The sequence below is a fragment of the Phaseolus vulgaris genome, chromosome 6 (assembly GCF_051622355.1).
Source record: "Phaseolus vulgaris cultivar YP4 chromosome 6, ASM5162235v1, whole genome shotgun sequence".
NCBI lineage: Eukaryota > Viridiplantae > Streptophyta > Magnoliopsida > Fabales > Fabaceae > Phaseolus > Phaseolus vulgaris.
This window is the reverse complement of record NC_143503.1, coordinates 11009377-11023550: the sequence shown is the minus strand read 5'-3', so window position 1 is coordinate 11023550 and position 14174 is coordinate 11009377. Positions and strand designations below refer to the sequence as shown.

Sequence of the window (14174 nt, the reverse complement as noted above, 5' to 3'; positions counted from 1 at the left end):
TTAATTTCGTTACTTGTTGTTGAATTTCCTTAACCTCAGTTGGATTGTTTTTATATGATGGCCTATTTGGTAAAGAAGCCCCATGTATTAAATAAATTTGGTGATCAATACCTCTTAAAGGAGGTAATCCTTTAAGAGGGTCTTGAAACACATCTTGATACTCTTTTACCAAAGGATCCAAACATTTAGAATTATCTACCGTTGGCTCAATCTTAAGGTTTTTCTTTGGATAAGCTATAAAGATAGCCCTTTGAGAAAAAAAATTACCTTTTTAACTTCTTTTGAGGAAATGAGAAGGCTTCTCCTAGAACATTTTTTTTTCTTTTTCATTTTCTCTCTTCTCTTTTATTTTTACTTGGTCCTCATGGACCTCTTTTGGAGAGAGAGATTTTAGTGTGATCTTATGCCCTTGGAAGGAAAACAAGATTTTGTTAGTAAGGCCATCATGTAAAGTTTTTCTATCAAATTGTCATGGCCTTCCTAAAAGAATGTGGGTAGCTTCCATTGGCACAACATCACACAAGACCTCATCCTTATATTTTTCAATTGAGAAGGTTATGAGGACTTTCTTATTAACAATTATTTCTCCCTCTTCACTAAGTCATTGGAACTTGTAGGGCTTTGCATGAGAGATGATGGGTAACCCAAGTTTGTCCACCACTCTTGTACTTGCTACATTGGTGCAACTACCCCCATCCACAGTTAAGGAACATAAATTGTCATTAAGGAGACACCTTGTGTGAAAAATATTTTCCCTTTGACTTTCATGATGTTTTTGAAGGAAAAGTTTTTTAAGAAGTTTTATTTTTGTCCTTTCATGATGTTTTTGTAGAAGTAATCATTATAAGTAGTTTTGAAATGGGTTTTCTTTAAAAGTTGTGATTCAAGCTTGATGACTAGGTGAACCAATTTTTCCAAAGAATAATACTCATATAAGTCTACCACATCTTGGATTTCTCTTCTTAAGTGATGAGGACCAAGGAGAGAGGGTGCCTACCCATGATGATGACGAAGCCCAACCCATGACCTCAGCACCCACCATACCTTATAAGATTACTAGGAGCAGAGCACAAACTCTGGGTGTTGAGCATCAGTTGGTCTCTATTTTTTTAATTTTTGTAGAATAGGTCTATATAGCATAAATAGGAGGTGAAGATATAAGAATGGTCCTAGGAGAAGTCCATTAGGGTAGGAAGGAAACCCTAGCTTCTAGAATGATGCATAAGGTGCAACTTTGACTAAAGTCCACCCTAGAAACCGCACCATATTTACTTCTTCCCCTTCTACCCTCATTCCTTGTTTTCCAAGGCTCCTCACTCTATAAATAGGAAGCCTCCCCCTTTGTAAACACAAATTGAAATTATAGTAAAGAAATTATGCACAATTTTTGTGTGAGTGGTGAGTGAGTGAGTCTCCTCCAAATTAGTATTATCTTGGGTTCATGATGCTCTCAAGTGGCGGCCTCATCCCATTTATCTTGGTGGTTTCATCCCATCAAGTGGCGTGATACACCATTGCTTCACCATTCATAAGTTCTTCTTTCATCATCTCCTCCATTAATCCATTCCTTTTCATGTTTGTATCTTCTTTGTCCTTTAATTGTTTCCTTATGCCTATTCGGTTTTGTTCTTCTTGTTCTTATTTCCTTATTTGATTCCACCCTTTATCTTGTTATCATCATCACCATTTAGTTGTGTTTTCCTTTTGCCTTTGTGAAATGAACTTTCACATCTACTTAACCGCTTGGTTAAGTTAATGTCCAGTGGAGATTTTCCTTAGGTTGTCACCTCTAATTGTCTAAAATCCAAATCTAACTAAAGTGTCACCATAAAAATGATCAATCATAAAATCAACTCACATCATGTGGTTATCAGAGCTTAGGTTCTTATGCTTAATTTGCTTGAGTTGATTTGGCACTTTACAATTTCTTTACATTCTAGCACCTTTAATTCTTGTCTTTAAATTCAAGTACCTTTACTTTCTTGTTTTTAAATTCAAGTACCTTTACATTCTTGTCTTTATTTTATTGCATTTTATTTTCCAGTCCCTTAATTCTTGCAAAAAAAAATTTCGACCATTTTTATATTCATAGCATATTTCTTTTTGAATATGTTTCTTGTTATGTCTTTTGTTGATCTTGCCTTTTACTTTGAGTGTTATGTTCATTAGTGTTCTAGGAGTCCTTGTTTTGATTGTACTTACTTGCTTTTAATTGTGAAGTTTGCAAAGTAATTAGAAACTTGTTTTTAAGTAGATTTAAAGTTCTAAAACATGAATTCAAGTGTTCAATTATATTGAATCCAACCAAATTTTTTGTGAAAATTGAAAGTTCTTGAAAATGTGCATGATGCAAGCTATGTTCATTATTTTCCATAAGTCACATTAGTATAAAAAAACAGCAAAGTTTTTTTTTTAAAGCCAAAGTGACACAAAAACAAAAACAACAAAGAAGATTTCAAAAGCATCTTTGGTTATCACTTAACAAGAAAATCATTTAAAAAAAATGGATTCAAATTTATTGGCAAATTGTTATCAACCTTGTGGAATTTTTTATCCTTTTGCTTTAACAAAGTTCTAAAGAAAAGTTTCATAGTTAAGAGTTTAGTAAGTTTCTTAAAGTCTTTTTGTGTGTCTTTTCTTGTTTGTCATCTTTTTTTCAAAAGTTTTGTCATAATCTCTTCATTCCAATTTGGTTTAGCATTTTCTTGTTTAAAGCTTTTCTTGTTTGTCTTTTCTTTCTTTCGTCAAGTGTTGTGGTGAATCACCTTGAGCAAGTGTTGAGGCTTTGACCTTTTTCACTTGAGAGTTTTTCAAACCACAAGAAAAACCTTGGTTAAGGGAAGCAATTTTCTTTGAGTGGTTGAGTGTTTTTTCTTCAAATTGCCGCAAGCTTTACTTCTTCCTCACTTCTTTTCTTTATTTATTTATTACTTGTGTTTCTTGTTTGTTTTTTGATATGGCTCATATTTCAAGTGGAGAATCTTCTAAGCCCCAATCTCCCCAAAAAGTATTCCTTATGGGAGAATTGGCAGCAACCAAAAGAAATATAGCCCAAAAAGATGAATAGATGAGGCAAATGGAGGAAAGACTCCAACAACTAGAATTGGCCTATGAAAGACCCCAAAGAGGAAGACGACATCATCAAAGACATGATTCAAGAAGTTATCAAAATTATGGTGGCCATGAAGAAGAGGGCGAATGGAGGATGCACCATTTTGAAGATAGGCGCCAAAATGTGGCAAAGCCTTATTTACCATATGTAAAATTGCCTAGTTTTAGTGGGGAAGGTGATCCCAATGTTTATTTAGGATGGGAGGCTAAGGTATAACAAATCTTTAATGTGCATGAGGTCCAAGATGACCTAAAGGTTAAGTTATCCTCCTTAGAATTTTTGGATTAGGCCATGCAATGGTGGTACAAACTTGTAATGGACTTTTGTTTAAACAAGAGGCCAGTCGTGGTCTCTTGGGAGGATTTGAAAGTATGCATGCGCGCTAGATTTGTGCCTCCACACTATAGGAAAGAGCTCTTGTTGAAGCTCCGACGACTTCAACAAGGAACACAAAGTGTGGATGCTTATTTTAAGGAACTTGAAACAATCTTAACAAAAGTTGACATGCATGAAAGTGAGGAATCAAAGATGGCTAGATTTGTAAGTGGCCTAAGAAGGGATATCCAAGATGTGGTAGAACTCTATGAGTATACCTCTTTAGAAAAGTTGGTTCACCTTGCCATTAAGGTAGAATCACAAATTTCAAAGAATACCTCTTTTCAAAAATCTCATAATGATGGGTTTTACCACTCTTCTTGGAAAAACAAAACCAAAACTTCTTCAACTTTTCCCTCCAATTTTAAGGAGTCCACTTACAAACCTAGAGATTCAAGACCCTCAACTTCCACTCCTAAATCCCCAACTAAAACCTCAAGTAGAAAATGCTTTAAATGTTTAGGTTTTGGCCACATTCCTTCAAATTGTCCTTCCAAACGTAATATAATGGTGCATGAAGGGGAAGTTTTAAGTGACCATAGTTCACAAAGATCTAGGTCTCCCAATCCCTCTAGATGCCCAAGTGAAGGAGAGAGTGAGAGTCCATGTGAAGGCGACTTATTAGTAGTGAGACAAATGCTAGGCCAAGTTTTGAAACCTTTTGATGAAAGTCAAAGAGAAAATATTTTCCATACTAGATGTCTCATTAATGATAAGTTATGTTCTTTAATAGTGGATGGGGGGAGTTGTGCGAATGTCGCAAGCACAAGAGTAGTAGATAAACTTGGCTTGTCAACTATCTCTCATGCCAAGCCCTATAAGCTTCAATGGCTAAGTGAAGTAGGGGTGATCATAGTTAATAAGCAAGTCCTTATAGCCTTTTCTATTGGCAAATATAAGGATGAGGTCTTGTGTGATGTTTTACCTATGGAAGCTACTCGTATTCTTTTAGGTAGGCCATGGCAATATGATAGAAAAACTCTTCATGATGGCCTTACCAACAAAATTTCTTTTAACTTCCATGGGCAGAAGGTCACACTAAAATCTCTCTCACCAAAGGAAGTCCATGAGGACCAACTTAAAATGAAAGAAAAGAGAGAGAAAGAAAAAGAAAAAAAAAGAATTCAAAGAGAAGCCTTATCATTTCCCCACAAGAGGTAAAAAAAGGTAATGCTTTCCCAAAAGAACATTTTCATAGCTTTCCTTAGGGCCCTTGAGAGTGAGTTGGCGTTAGATATCCTCATTGTTTGGCAAATTTGGTAAAGGAATTTGAAGATGTTTTTCAAGATCCCCTAAAAGGATTACCTCCTCTAAGGGGCATTAAGCACCAAATAGATTTCATACCCAATGCTTCTTTACCAAATAGGCCTGCATATAAGACCAATCCAACCGAAGCCAAAGAAATTCAACAAGTAGAGGAATTAATAGCTAAGGGGTGGGTGCAAGATAGCATGAGTCCTTATGCTATGCCTGTGATTCTTGTCCCTAAAAAGGATGGGAGTTGGAGGATGTGTATGGATTGTCGCGCAATAAACAACATAACCATCAAGTATAGATATCCCATTCCTAGATTAGATGACTTGTTGGATGAATTACATAGGTCTCCAATATTTACCAAAATTGATCTTAAGAGTGGTTATAACCAAATCCGGATTAAACCGAGGGATGAATGGAAAACTACCTTTAAGACCAAGTTTGGTTTATATGAGTAGTTAGTCATGCCTTTTAGCTTGAATAATGCTCCAAGTACCTTCATACGACTCATGCACCATGTTTTAAGGCCTTTCATTGACAAGTTTGTAGTGATCTATTTTGATAACATTCTTATCTATAGCTTGTCTTTAGAGGATCATGAGGAGCATGTTAGGCAAGTGTTAGAAACCCTTAGGAAGGAGAGTTTGTATGCTAATTATGCTAAGTATATGTTTGAACTAGATCATATACACTTACTAGGGTTTGTTGTGAGTTCCAAAGGGGTGCATGTAGATAAGGAAAAGGTTACAACAATTCAACATTGGCCAACACCCACCAATGTTAGTGAGGTACGAAGTTTTCATGGACTTGCTAGTTTTTATAGGCGATTTGTGAAAAACTTTAGTACCATTGCCGCACCTCTAAATGTCATAGTAAAGAAGGATGTGGTGTTTAAATGGGGACAAAACCAAATTGAAGCTTTTGAAAATTTGAAAGAAAAATTGACTAAGGCCCCCATTTTAGCCCTTCCTAACTTTGCTAAGACATTTTAAATAGAATGTGATGCCTCAAACATAGGCATTGGGGTTGTCCTCCTTCAAGAGGGCCACCCCATAGCTTATTTTAGTTAGAAAATCAAAGGGAGTCATCTCAATTACTCCACCTATGATAAAGAACTTTATGCTCTTGTTAAGGCCTTGCAAAATTGGCAACACTACCTTTTTCCAAAGGAGTTTGTGATACATAGTGATCATGAATCCCTTAAATATTTGAAAGGCCAAAGCAAACTTAATAAGAGACATGCTAAGTGGGTGGAGTTCATTGAGAAATTTCCTTATGTGATCAAACATAAGCAAGGCAAAATAAATGTGGTTGCGGATGCTCTTCCAAGAAGGTATACCTTGCTAAATGTTTTGAATGTTCAATACTTAGGTTTTGATCACATAAAGGAAATCTATAAAGATGACCTTGATTTCTCTCTTATCTATCAAGAGTGCTTAAAAGGAGGGCACAAAGACTTTTTTATCCGTGATGATTTTCTTTTCAAAGGAAAAAGACTGTGTTCCCCATGGGTCTTTACGACAATCTCTTGTTAGGGAGGCACATGAGGGTGGTCTTATGGGACATTTTGGGGTAGCTAAAACTTTAGACATATTGCATAAGCATTTCTTTTGGCCCCACATGCGCAAATCCGTACATAGCTTCTGCGACAAATGCATACCATGTAGGAAGGCTAAATCTAAAGTGCAACCCCATGGCTTATATACCCCTCTTCCCATCCCAACTATGCCTTGGGTAGACATCTCCATGGATTTTATCTTAGGTCTTTCCAAGACATCAAAGGGTATGGATTCTATCTTTGTGGTAGAGGACCACTTTTCTAAAATGGCTCACTTTATTCCATGCCACAAAGTAGGTGATGCTTGTTTTATTGCAAATCTTTTCTTTAAGGAAGTAGTTCGTTTGCATGGGCTCTAGAAGTATTGTATCCGACATAGATTCAAAGTTCTTATATCACTATTGGAGGACTTTGTGGGGAAAACTTGAAACTAAACTCTTGTTTTCTACTACATGTCATCCCCAAACTGATTGTCAAACAAAAGTGGTTAATAGAACTTTGGGTCAAATGTTAAGGTGCCTTATTTTCGGGAACCCAAGGGTGTGGGAGAATTTACTACCTCATATTGAGATTGCTTATAATAGAGTAGTAAATTCTACTACTTCCCACACCCTGTTTGAGGTTGTCTATGGGTTCAATCCCTTCACACCTCTTGACCTCCTTCCTATTCCTATACTTGATGAGGTGTTGTGCAAAGATGGTTTTGAAAAAGCTTCTTTTATTAAAGACTTGAACCACCACATCAAGCAACAAATTGAAAGGAAGGTAGGTAAGTATGCTGAGCATGCCAACAAAGGGCGCAAGGAATTGATCTTTGAACCCGGGGTTTGGGTTTGGCTACACTTGAGGAAGGATATATTCCCTACTCATAGGAAGTACAAACTTATGCCACGTGGTGATGGTTCTTTTCAGGTCATCAAGAGGATTAATGACAATGCCTATGAGTTGGATCTACCTGATACGTACTTAGGTAGTCATTCTTTTAATATCAATGATTTGACTTCCTTCTTTGCAGGTCTTCCAAATTCGTGGACAAATTCCCTCCCACCCGGGGAGCATGATGAGGACCAAGGAGAGAGGGTGCCTACCCATGATGATGACCAAGCCCAACCCTCAACACCCACCATACCTCAGAGGATTACTAGGAGCAGAGCACAGACTCTGGGTGCTGAGCATCAGTTGGTCTCTCTTTTTGTAATTTTCGTAGAATAGGTCTATATAGCATAAATAGGAAGTGGAGATATAAGAATGGGCCTAGGAGAAGTCCATTAGGGTAGGAAGGAAACCCTAGCTTCTAGAATGATGCATAAGGTGCGGCTTTGACTAAAGTCCACCCTAGAAACCGCACCATATTTGCTTCTTCCGCTTTTACCCTCATTCCTTTTTTTTCAAGGCTCCTCACTATATAAATAGGAGATCCCCCCCTTTGTAAACACAAGTTAAAATTATAGTAAAGAAATTTTGCACAATTTCTGTGTGAGGGGTGAGTGAGTCTCCTCCAAATTGGTCTTATCTTGGGTTCATGATGCTCTCAAGTGGCGGTCTCGTCCCACTTATCTTGGTGGTTTCATTCCATCAAGTGGTGCGATACACCATTGCTTCACCATCCATAAGTTCTTCTTTCATCATCTCTTCCATTAATCCATTCCTTTTCATGTTTGTATATTCTTTGTCCTTTAATTGTTTCCTTATGCCTATTCGGTTTTGTTCTTCTTGTTCTTATTTCCTTATTTGATTTCGCCCTTTATCTTGTCATCATCATCACCATTTAATTGTGTTTTCGTTTTTCCTTTGTGAAATGAACCTTCACATCTACTTAACCACTTGGTTAAGTTAATGTACAGTGGGGATTTTCCTTAGGTTGTCAGCTCTAATTGTCTAAAATTCAAATCTAACTAATGTGTCACCATATAAATGATAAATAATAAAATCAACTCACATCATTAAGCCACTTACAAACCTGGCTATCTTTGAATCCTCATTTTCATGCAAATCAATTTTAGTCAAAGTAGTTTCTAAGTCTTTATAGTAGTCATCTACACTCATAGGTCCTTGTTGAAGTCGTTGGAGCTTCAACGAGAGTTCTTTCCTGTTCTTGCCAGTTGACTTGCTCACTTGTTGACTTGGTGACAATCTTTAGCTCCATCTATCTCTTCGAGAATTTATTCTATCTCTTGTTGCTCTAGAACGAGCTCCGTTGAAACAGAGGGGCCCTACCTGTTGATTGCACTCCGACAATCAAGTCAATAAAGGGCTTACTAAAAATTAAGAAGTATTTAGTTTCAGTCTCAGAAACAACGTACTTTTACCTGGGGTCTCAAGCCCCCTTTTATAACTATTCGTGTAACAACTTTCGTTCACAAGAATCTAGCCTCAACTGAAAGCGTACTCAACAGGAAACATATTATTTATGGGCATCTTTTTTCAAGGTGCTACAACAGAAAAGAATCTAATCTCTAAGGAGAGCATAAAATAATAACAGAATAACCACCTGCCAACATGGCACCAACTTATGCACCAACATCAGGAGAATATTCTACTTACGTGGGCACCCTACTCATGGTGCAACGTTATCTGTGTCATGCATGCAACTTAACCACTATGTGCCCTAGGACACACATGCCTAAGTTAAAAGAAACATTTACTTTACCTTGGCACCATATGTACGGTCTCCTCATCGTCTTTGGTAGGGGCTGGAAGGACGGTGGTTGGAGCCTTGAGTTTAAGATCCTGAGGTGCTTGAGCAGCCGCTCTCATCCTCTTGGCCCTCTCCACCAACTCTTTCTTTTCAATCCTAGCCAACATGTTATATGCAAAAGAAGATAAGAAGTAATCAGTAACAATAGTAAAGTTATTACTATCAAAAGTAGAGAATGAAGAGTATCAATATAAGCTTTTAGAGCCCCCGGGGTGAACTCTTTGCTTATGAGAAAGGCGGTGTCAAAGACCACCTCTAAGCTCGACAAGAATTGACAGACCTCGTGGTCGCACTGAGGTATATCTTCCAGGCATCGAGCACCTTGGAAGCATGGTTCCTCGGTCCAGTACAAAGGAAACCCATCCATAAGGATTATATCCCTTTTATTGTAGCGTATCTTAAAAACTTTACCTTTAAAGCCTTTGTAGGACTGTTGGAAGAGCGACAACAATGCCCTTCCAGACACCCCAATGAAGGATACCCAAAGTTGGCGGCCTAGGTGTTTCGCCTCAAGAAATACAAAAGACTTCAACAGATGGCAAACGACCAAACTGTGTACAAAGGATGATGAAACCCCGAAAAAATGTCCAGCTATTTGGGTGTAGCTGACCAGGGGCTACATTGATCTCAGTAAGGAACTCCTTTTCAAAATTGAATAAGGGGAAACAAAGAAAAATCCTTTTAAACACGATGGCATAGAAGTAACAGAAAGGACCTTCAGGATCTGACGACTCATCACAGCAGACGGGTTCATCCTCCCTACATGGGATTCTCCTAAGAGCTCTATCATTGCCTTTGCCGAAATTTCACTCATTCTTTTTAAAGGCCATTATACGCTCACGGGAGGTATACATGGAGGTCTCTTCTAAGAGGTTTGGAGGTGTCCAGGGGTACAAAGCTTTGTAATCCATTGCAGAGGTATATTCAAGTCAGGCAAAGCAAGTAAGTCACATGCAACGATACATTCTAAATTCAAGCAAAGCAATTAACAAATATAGCAATCATCATGGGCAGAAAAGAGTAAATCCAGAGGAACCCCAACTCAGGCGATATGATCATCGTAACCACAAATGCTTTAATCAAGTAGTGATGCAAGTGTAAAATGATGAGTTGTTGAAAGGAAATACCTTTTTGCAATAAACAGACAAAGACGATGAAGGTTTCTAGGTTCTCGAGGGAGTGTGCATAGGAGGTTTGAAGAGCACGAGGATTTTGCAAGAGTTACAGATATTAAACAGTGAATAGTAGTGAGTTTTAGAACGTTGGCTTATACGAGTATGGGAATGTCAAGCGGCAACGCTTTCCTGCCGTTGATGAGAGCGCCACGTGTACGTTCGAGATTGAGTGTGGTGAGATGTCACCTCAGGAACGCTTTGTTCACCGCGCCACATCTACCCATTGAGAAACTGCCACGTAACCCGCCAGAGCACCCGAAAAGCCTCTTCACTTAGCCAAGCTCAGCTCGAGCTTAAGGGGCTTATGTACTGGACAGGAATGCTCGGGAGCTTGGTGCACGGTGTGGGTAGGTCAGCTCGGCTGTTGAGCCTATAAAGTGGGCCATGTGTTTGCCTTAGCTATGTTAGTAAGCCCATTGAAATATAATTAAAATAATGTTTTTATACACTAATATAAGGTTATTAGTAAAGGGTATTTTTGAACCTAGGAGTACGTGTAGTACATGTGGTGGTTAAGTCACGTAAATATCTTTTAACCTAAGTGAGTGTGTTTTAGGTTACGCAGTGGTTAAGTTGCATGTATAGCGAGAGATAAAATTGCACCATGAGTAAGGGTGCCCATGTAGACATAATTTTTCCCTGGTGTTAGCGCATAAGATGGTGCTATGTTGGCAGGTAGTTGTTCTGTTATTATTTTATGCTCTCATTGGAGATAAGATTATTTTCTTTTGTAGCACCTCGAGAGAAGGCGCCCATAAATAGAATGTTTTCCTGTTACATATGTTTTTAGTTGAGATTAGATTCTCATGAGAGAAAGTTGTTAAAAGAGATAAGCTATAAAAGGAGCTTGAGACACCAGGTAAAGGTACGTTGTTTCTGAGACTGAAACTGAATACACTCTTTAATTTTAGTAGGCTCTTACCATGTTCCAGTACAACAAGACGTAGAACAGATTCCAGAATAGACAGACCGGAGCTAGAGCTTGTCATCAGAGTCAACCAGTGAGAAAGTCAATCGGCGAGAACAATAACCATGGAGTTACTTTTGATGAGGGCAAGAATTAGAGAAGAACCTAGGTTAACCGTGGTGAGGTTCCAAAGTGGCCTAAACCTAGAGATTAGGGATAAGGTTGAACTTTTACCTCATAATGATTTAAATGGCTTAGTTCAACTATGTTTTAGGGTAGAGGAACAAATTACACGAAGGTCTACCAGTAGGAAAGACTACCACAACACATCTTATTCCAGAAAGGAATCTAAGAAGAAGGTTTATCCCTCCAAATCCAAAGATGAAGGGTCACAAGAAAAGAGAGGGAGAGGGAAAAAGAAAAAGGAAAATATAATTATAGAAAACATCTAAAGAAACTAAAACGAGAAATTTCCAATGTTTCAAATGTCTCGAGAAAGGGCACTATTATTCTGAGTGTCCTCATAAAAGAACAATGATTTTAAATGATCAAAACATAAGAAGCAAGGATAGTTCATCTTCTTCTTATGAAGAAGAAGTTTTAGATTTTGAAGAAGAAATCCTTTCTGTGAAGGAGAGTTATTATTAGTGAGAAGGCTTCTTAGAAATCAAGCAATGACACTATTACAATCACAACATGAGAACCTTTTCCACACACGATGTAAAATATTTAAAAATGTTTGTTTTGTTATTGTGGATAGTGGTTCTAGTTGTAATTCTTGTAATACTAGGTTGGTGGAAAAGTTAGCATTGACTACTAAACCCCATCCAAATCCTTACAAACTTGAATGGATTAAAGATGATGGTGGTATAGTAGTCAAAGAATCGAACAAGTAAGTGTACCTATTTCCATAGGCAATTATGATAAAAATGTTCTATGCGATATTGTTCCTATGAAAATTGGGCACATTATACTTGGAAGGTCATGGAAGTATGATCACAAAACCATACATGATGGCTACACCAACAAAATAACTTTCACCCACCAAGGAAGAAAAATAATTTTAATTCCTCTCACACCTCAACAAGTAAGAGATGATGAAATAAAATTAAAAGTAAAAATTGAAAAGGAGAAAAAGATTGAAAAAGGGAAAGAAATAATAAAAGAAGAGACCAAAAAAACCTCTAAGGACATCACTTGACAAGAAAATCATAAGAGGGTGTGTATGTTTTGAACTCTTCTTCTAAAAAAGGTAATCCTGTATTTTATTTTATTTTAATCTAAAAAACAACACTTTATGGAGATATTGTCGGACTTGGGCAATAAACAACACAAAGAGAATAAAAAAAAAGTTTAAAGACCCACACCTTTTTTAAAAACCATTTTCAAAAACAAAATGGCCTTTTATAAATACTATCTTTAGAAAAACTTGTATTTTAATATTGTTTGTTGTGTTTTACAGGGTGGTATATGGCCCTACAGGAAACAACATAAAAATAAATAAATAAAGGTGGCAACCCTGAGCATCAATTAAATTTGAGGAAAAATCTTTTTCAAGAGGGAGGGTTTGATGGAAAACCTTCCAAGCCACCACCACATCTTGGGCCACAATAATGGAAAAGATGAAGTCTCAAGAAGAGAATCTACACTTTGAAGAGTCATTTTCTCCCTCTTCTTAGCCTTGTAAATATGTGAAAAAGTAGAGTAAAAGAAACGTATAGGACTTACAATTTTATTGTATAAAAAATAAGTGTGGAAAGACAACTCAAAAGGTTCATGACCACTTCAAGGTTAGTGGAACATGGAGTCAAAACCAACGTGAAAATAAGGTGCAACTACAAACTTTGTGAATTTTGTTCCATATGGGCGCTTGGAGGGAAATACCTCTACATTTATAAATAAGAGGCCTACCCCTTGTAAGGAACCTTTAAGATGAATTAGAATTGAATTGGCCTAGAGCTAGTCTTCTTGTTCTATTAGAAAGTCTTAAAATGAGAGTATTCTTCTCCTAGGTTCTCAAACCAAGGGACCTTCCTTGGGATAATACCTCTCAAGTTTCGTTTTTGAAACTTGGGGAAAGTTCAAGTTCTTTTTTAATTCTTCCGCTGACACTCCCGAAGGATGCTTCCATCACATGCATTTTGATTTTGAAATACTTTCTCCATATATATGAACTTTCAATTATGCATTGTTCATCTTCTCTTTTGTATTAGACACTGAAATAGGAAAGTTCAAATGTGATTTTTTTTAATGTGGTTTCTTCTCTTGTAATATCTTTAGAGTATTTCGCTTGATCTATTCCTTTGTTTTATTCTTCTTGATGTTGCTTCATTATTGATTGGTTCAAATCTTGCTTATTAGCTTCATCATTTTCCTATTAGACGCTAATAAAGGAAATGTTGGCTTTTAGCTCTATATGCGTTGTTAAGTCCATTTGATAATATATAGGAACAAAAGAAGCATCAGTGAGCAATATAATTTACAAATTAAATCATGGGTATCAGTGAAACAATATCTTTCAATATTTTCAAATAATCTAGACTTTATATTCTCAAATATTTCTTCTTGAATGCTCTAATAAGAAACTTTCCAAGTTAATATTAATTCAGAACGTTGAAGCATACTTACATTTAATCCAGATATTATTCTATTAAAACATATTTTGAAAAACTCTTTGATATAGAAAATATTCATGCTTTATTTTTAAATTTTTTTACAATGTAATATTGTTTAACTTTTGTCCAAAATCATTTAATCCTAATAATCTTATTTGAAAAATATAATTCAATAATATCAAATAAGATTTATAATTGAATGGGCAGCTTCATGAATCATTCAAATGATAAGAAGGTTAATATGAACACTTCCTTAACGCAATGGTTCTTTTGATGTGTTGGTGATGCGTGTATCGTCTAATTTGTGTAATCTCCAACGTGCATTTTGATGCTTGTAAACAAATGCGTCTACCTTGTGTTGTTGAAGGGGATCATTTGATATGATCTTCTAATAAGTTCTTCAACACTTGGATTCCGTAATAGGATCTGTTATGAGCTTCGTCTAATATGTTCTTTGTCTAACCAAAGTTTCATCTGATG

General features: G+C 36.8%; 1 pseudogene; it reads left to right on the top strand.

Annotated features, from left to right (window-relative positions):
- Nucleotides 1–3076: 3076 nt before the first annotated feature.
- LOC150026637 (uncharacterized) lies at nt 3077–7511 on the top strand (annotated as a pseudogene).
- The last annotated feature ends 6663 nt before the right edge of the window (nt 7512–14174 follow it).